Below are 7,514 nucleotides of genomic sequence, written 5' to 3' on the forward strand. Positions count from 1 at the left end.
CCTCCATACGACATATGTGATCCACTTTATTCAGCCATGCCTCTACAGTGGGGGGTTCAGTGCATAGCCACTGCTGCGGGATGAGCAGTCTGGCCGCCTGAAGCAGATGTGTAGTCAGGCACTTCTTAGAGGGCGAAAAGGAGGGAGTTGGGAGCCACAGGAGTACAAGTGAAGGAGGTACCTCAACTGTGACCCGTGTTATGCTCTGGATGGTGGACAGAACCCCTTCCCAAAAGGGACGAATTTTCGGACAAAACCAGAAAATATGGGATAATGTACCTGTGCTTTCCAGACACCTCCAACATGTATCATCTTGTCTCATACCTCTAATATACAGTTGCTTCGGAGTCTGATACCATTGGGTAAGGACCTTGTATGAATGTTCTTGAATCCTAGTACATCTGGAGAACCCATGTGAGTGTGCGTGCATGCGCATAACATCCGTCTCGCTCAATTCTAAATTCAACTCAGCGGCCCAGAGCCTCGCATATTGCGGCATTCCAGGAGAGCGGGGACTAACCAAGGCCAGATAACACAAGGAAATCAGCTTGCGAGGGACAGTCTCGGACACCAGCAGCTTCTCAAACCATGACTGCGTTGGGTTATGTCTGTTATTCCCTATAATTGGTTTGGAAACAGAGTTGAGCTCAATCTGCTCTAGAAAATTGCATGATTGCATTAGAGAATGCAGGGGATGTTCCCCAGCCAGAGTCCCTGAGGACAAGTTAAGGAATTCCTCTGCTTTAAATTTACGCAACTTAAGCCATATTGGAGCGACTTGTTTTGCTTTCGGGCGTGTGGCAAAAGGGAGAAGATCCGCTGGCATGGAAGGGGAGGGACTGTTCAAAAGATTGTGCGATTTATTTAGTTGTTGAATCACCGAAGCCGTGCCTCCTAGTAACACCTGTGACCTAAGGTTGGAAGTATTAAGACACCAGAGACCTGCCCTCTGTACTGATGAGAGTTGGGCCAGTTCCATTTCACTACCCCAGACTCTGTATTTAGTGGCATGTAACTGGATCCACCTTTTCAAGTGTATTGCTTGATAGTAGAGATGAGCATCTGGTAACCCAAATCCCCCCGTGTTCCTCCTCTGTATCAGCCTGCTGTGGGCTATCCTAGCGGCCTTCCCACCCCACAAGAATGCTCTAAACAATCTTCTGACGTTACAGAAAAAGGACGTGAAGAGGAAAATGGGCAACATTTGAAGAACATACAGGAGTCTGGGCATGATAAACACTTTTAAAAGATTCTTCCTGCCCATCCAGGACACGTAAGGAACCTTGAGTGAGTGGAGTTGTGTCTGCATTTCTTTCAATAAGGGGCTATAGTTTAGAGGAAAAATCTGATCCAGACCAGCAGGGAGTTTGACCCCCAGGTAAGAAAGGTGAGAGGTCTGCCAAATGAACGGCATTGTTTCCTTCAATTTGGAAACCACGGCTTTCGTCGCCGAGACATTCATAGCCTCTGACTTTGTGTAGTTGGCTTTAAAATTAGAGATTCTCCCATATTGTTTAAAAAGGGATAAAAGATGCGGAAAGGCCTCGACAGGGTTGGTGAGCATTACCAAGAGGTCATCCGCATATGCGGCAGTGACAAATTCTGAGGAGCTATCGTGGGCCTTGATGCCTTTTATGCCGGGGTGTTCCCTAATTGCTTGCAATAACGTCTCCATCACCATAATGTATAAAGTAGGCGATAGAGGACAACCCTGACGAGTTCCGTTTGTGATTGGGAATGCTTGAGACAAAGTTCCGTTCACCCGGATACAAGCACTGGGTTCGCTGTATAGGGACATAATGGCAACCTGGAACTTCTCAGGGATGCCAAATTTATGTAATGTTTTCCTCATATAACTCCAGCTCACCCTGTCAAAGGCCTTTTCCGCATCCACACCCAGCAGCACTAATGGGGTACCTCTACTTTTGGCCAGTTGCATTGCTGAGATCACTCTACATGAATTTTGACAGCCTTCACGCCCAGGCACAAACCCTGACTGGTCAGGATGGATCAACCTTGGCAATAACGTGGCGAGGCGTGATGCCAACACTTTGGCCCAAATTTTTATATCCACATTAAGGAGCGAAATCGGTCTATAGCTACCGCACTGGCTAGGATCCTTCCCTGCTTTTGGCAGAATTGTGACCGTCGCTTCTAAGGATTGTTTGTGTAGGGAGGCTCCTTCCAGCAAAGCATTACACCAAGTGGTCATGTGTGGGAGTAATGTAGCTGCTAATTTTTTATAATATCCCGCCGAGAACCCGTCTGGTCCTGGGCTCTTCCCTAAGGGCATAGAACCCAAAATGCCAGCTAATTCTTCCCTGGTCACCGGTGTAAGGAGCTGCTCTTTCTCCTCAGCCCTGAGTGCAGTTAATGTGAGGTCGGCCAGAAACTCATCTGCTGCTTGAGCAACATCTACTTCCGTATCAATGTCCGCACACTTTAGTCCATACAGTTTGCTGTAAAATTGCTGGAATTCTATCGCAATATCTGAGGTTTTATGTTTCAACTGTCCCGAATTATCCCTAATACCATGAATAAAGGATGCATCTTTCCTCTGTTTAAGAAGCGAGGCCATAAGCCTAGTGCCTTTGTCTCCATGAGCATAAAAGCGGTATTGGGCGCGTTGATAGGACTTAGCGTGGTGATAATTGAGGTGGTCTTTCAGCTTTATTCTTGTCAGCCTAAGTTCCTTTTGGGCCTCGATAGCTTTGGACTTTTCATGTAGTGACTCCAGGTTTGAGATTTTCTCAAGCAAAGAATGGAAGGTTGCAAACCTCTCCTTCTTTTTTCTACTACCAAGAGCGATCAATTCGCCTCTGATGACCGCCTTGTGCGTTTCCCACACAGTAGCAATGGAGACGTCATCCGTGATGTTCTCCTGAAAAAACTGTTGCAGTTTGTTCTCTATGCTCCTCACCTCCTCGTTGTCGTCTAGTAGAGTCTCATTAAGTCTCCATTGCCTAGAGCGTTGAGGTAGCTCTGAGAACACCACGGATGTCGTTACTGGGGCATGGTCAGACACAGTTATGGGCTCAATGGTGGAGTTACTCACTAGCCCTGCATGAGAAGTGGAAATAAAGATATAATCTAGTCTATTATAGACCTTATGTGGGGCTGAGAAAAATGTGTAGTCCAGGTCTGTGGGATGAATCAACCTCCACGTGTCCAGTAACTGAGCCCCTGCTATGTGTTTATTTATTCTACTTAGAGCTACATGGGTTAGTTGTGAGGAATGGTCGGACGCGTCAACCAAGGGATTTAAGGCAACATTAAGATCACCCCCTACCAGCCACACGCCCTCTGCAAACGAAGTCAATATCTTTAAGGTCTTTTTCAGCCAAGGGCCCTGACCCCTGTTAGGACTATATAAACTTCGCCAGTGTCACCAAGACCGTCCCAAGCTTACCTTTAACAAACATATATCTTCCCTCTGGATCAGCTAAAGAAGCAATGAGGGAGAAGGGAGTTCTTTTAGAGATGGCGATCCCCGCACCCCTGGAAGCCTTGACGTGAGCGCTGATGAACCAGTGCTGAAAATAGGATTGAGAAAGTTTAGGAATATGGCCTAATTTAAAATGCAATTCTTGAAAAAAACAAATATCAGTGTGTTGTTTCTTCAAAAGCCGGATCACTTGCGATCGTTTCTGAGGGGTGTTGAAACCCCGCACATTAAATGTAGTACAATTTACAGTAGCCATCAGTACATCAATTGACATGGAAGCACATATGCACAGAGAAATCGGTTCATGGATAGGAAAACTGGGTTAACATAACAGAGTAATAAACTCCAACGGGAGCTCTGGCACTTTCCCGAGACAGGCGAGACCCCCCACGGCCCCATCGCCAGTGTGGATAGAATATGCAGAGCGCCGCATATGAGGAGCTCGCCTGAGGCGGGAAAACAACAGAACAGGACATAGGGGCCTCTAGTGGCCATGTGAAAGCAGGCCCAAACGTATGACATCAGTCGGCGCTGCTCCCAGAACCACAATTTGGCGCCCCTACCCCTACAAAGTGTGCATAAAAATTACATACGTAATCTAATTAGCCCCTCACTCAAAGGTACAAACCCCGGCATAACAATACAGCTGCGGTGGAACAAGACCCAGAGTAGTAGAAATAAAAAACATTACAGCGCATTCAGGGGAACACATAGCGCTGAGATAGCAATAACGGCAGTTGCTTCGGCCATCTGTCCACAAGCATTGGACTTAGTAAGGTGCAATAGTCCTGCCAAGCCAAAGGCGTTCCTATAACAAACAGAACTTAGGAACCCTCTGTGTAGGAAGTAGGCATACGACCTGTAGTGACAGATCAGGTGATTCTTTGTTTGGATCCCGGACCTTTTCTTGAGGGAACTCTGGACCATCTGGAGCATTCTGGTAGATCTGGGAGCGGGACTCCAGTGTCCGCCGAGGGCAGCCATGATGGTATGTCTTGTGGCGTGGTATTAAGCAGCTCCCACGCACCCGGCAGGTCACTGGGGGCCCGTATAGTGCACCTTCTCCCTTCTTTAGAAAAGGTCAGGCCGAAAGGAAAGAGCCATTTGAACGGAATTCTGTTCAGCTTCAGGATTTCTGTAATCGGTCGTAGGGCTCTCCTTTTGCTCAAAGTAGAAGGCGCAAGGTCCTGGAATAACAGGACTTTACATCCATCATGCTTAATGTCCCCTTTTTCTCTTGCTGCTTTAAATAAGGCTGCTGTGTCCGTGTATCGCAGGAGGCCACAGACTACGTCGCGAGGGGGATCCCCTTCTTTAGGTTTGGGGCGTAAAGAGCGATGAATGCGCTCGATTGCGACCAGGGAAGCACTCTCTGGGCCTAGCAGCGATTCAAAGATGGCGGCCGCGGCCGCCGGCAAATCTTCATGGGACACTGTCTCAGGTAGGCCTCTAAGTCGCACATTTTTCCGTCGACTCCTATTCTCCTGATCTTCTATCAGGGCAAACGCATGATCTAGGGAGGACAGGTAAGCGGAGGAGTTGTCACCCAGCGTGCGGGCATGCTCTAAGATGGCTCCCTGTGTTTGCTCAAGTCTCTCGACTCTATGGCCGATATGCTTCACGTCTCCCTTAATCTCATTCAGTTCCTGCATCACCGGGAACAAAGCCGATGTAAGCGCCTGCTGTAGGAACTTTTTGGAGATAGGTTCCGGTGCCTCTGCTTGCGAGCTCAGAGATCCCTCTGTGTAAGGGCTGTCAGCTCTCTCGGCGTCTTCAATGCCCTCATCCGGGTCTGTCTGCGCCATCTTAGGCCGCTCTGATGCCGGAGCTGTAGGTCGCTTATTAAAGTATTTCTCCATATCGGAGGGTCCCCTGTCTTGCTTGAGGGGTTCAGCCTTGTCTTTGGGCAAGTATCTGCCAACTTTCCCCATCGTAAATCAAATAGGGTGCGAAATAGACCACTTTGTAGGGTTATGGAGAGGAGAGCTCTCTTCACATGCGGCCGGTCAGGACGCCGGTCAAGCCTATAGTAGGTATATTCTTGTACATAGGAGCAGTATTATAGTAGTTATATTCTTGTACATAGGAGCAGTATTATAGTAGTTATATTCTTGTACATAGGAGCAGTATTATAGTAGTTATATTCTTGTACATAGGAGCAGTATTATAGTAGTTATATTCTTGTACATAGGAGCAGTATTATAGTAGTTATATTCTTGTACATAGGAGCAGTATTATAGTAGTTATATTCTTGTACATAGGAGCAGTATTATAGTAGTTATATTCTTGTACATAGGAGCAGTATTATAGTAGTTATATTCTTGTACATAGGAGGCAGTATTATAGTAGTTATATTCTTGTACACATAGGAGCAGTATTATAGTAGTTATATTCTTGTACATAGGAGCAGTATTATAGTAGTTATATTCTTGTACATAGGAGTAGTATTATAGTAGTTATATTCTTGTACATAGGAGCAGTATTATAGTAGTTATATTCTTGTACATAGGAGGCAGTATTATAGTAGATATATTCTTGTACATAGGAGCAGTATTATAGTAGTTATATTCTTGTACATAGGGGCAGTATTATAGTAGTTATAGTCTTGTACATAGGAGCAGTATTATAGTAGTTATATTCTTGTACATAGGAGCAGTATTATAGTAGTTATATTCCTGTACATAGGAGTAGTATTATAGTAGTTATATTCTTGTACATAGGAGGCAGTATTATAGTAGTTATATTCTTGTACATAGGAGGCAGTATTATAGTAGTTATATTCTTGTACATAGGAGGCAGTATTATAGTAGTAATATTCTTGTACATAGGAGCAGTATTATAGGAAAATTCTTACCCGGGATTTTACTTTCCTTGAGTCCGAAGGCAGCACAGAATGGGTTAACCTTGTTGTCATCTTTTCCAGGACCGCCCACCTAGAACATATTAATCAATAATGAATCAATTAATCAATTCACTCACCCTATAAGGTCCCCTCTCCCACAATGCCTCCTTGTGTTTAAGAAATAGACTTCGACAAATAGTAGATGCAAAAAAAAAAAATTATTAGGGAGGGTATACCTGTGCTGCCTTCGGACTCAAGGAAAGTAAAATCCCGGGTAAGAATTTTCCCTTTCCCATTTCGTCCTATGGCAGCACTGAATGGCATTTTATAGATCTCAAAGGGGGGATTTTCAGAAAGAGCTGCCGACAATACTCCAGTGCCAAAGGCTGAGCTCCTAGCGTTGATGTCCAGACGGTAGTGTTTCACGAAGGTGAGAGACCAAGATGCTGCATGGCAAATTTCTTCTATCGGAACTTGTGCCATCTCTGCCCAGGAAGTAGCTGTGGCTCTGGTGGAGTGCGCTCTGACGGGGAATGGAGGAGGTACGGCCTCAAGTGAATAAGCTTCCAGAATTGTGGATTTTAGCCATCTCGCGAGAGTATCTTTGAAAGGCGAGAGTCCTTTTCTCGGACCAGAAAAAAGGACAAATAGGTTCTCACTACTTCTAAATTCCCTTGTTCTTTGGAGATAAATCTGTAATGCTCTCTTCACATCCAAGGCATGACAGAGATTCTGTTGTTTATTGAGCGGCTCAGGACAAAATACTGGAAGGAACGCTTCTCTATTTTTGTTCACTGAAGACAGGACCTTGGGCAGGAAAAATGGCATGGTGCGAAGCAATATTCCATCCGGAAGTAAGTATGGAAACTTGGATAATAAGGCTTGAAATTCCCCCAGTCTTTTTGCAGAAGTGATGGCTGTGAGAAAAAGTGCCTTATAAGAAAGCCACTTGAGGTCAGCGTCTTCCAATGGTTCAAATGGAGAGAGAGTCAGTCTTTTCAGAACCAAGGAAAGATCCCAGACCGGAAAAGGATCCCTATGTATAGGGTTAAGTCTTCTGACTGCCTTAAAAAACCTGAGAATCAACGGATGATGGAGGTATTTATTCTCAGTCATGGAATTAATAGCGGTCATATGCAATCTTAGGGTATTGGTCTTCAACCCCTTCTGGAACCCATATTGAAGAAACTGGAGGACGGAGGAAATATTAATATTTTCATGGCCAGT

This window comes from Bufo gargarizans, unplaced genomic scaffold (assembly GCF_014858855.1).
Source record: "Bufo gargarizans isolate SCDJY-AF-19 unplaced genomic scaffold, ASM1485885v1 original_scaffold_1504_pilon, whole genome shotgun sequence".
NCBI classification, from domain to species: domain Eukaryota; kingdom Metazoa; phylum Chordata; class Amphibia; order Anura; family Bufonidae; genus Bufo; species Bufo gargarizans.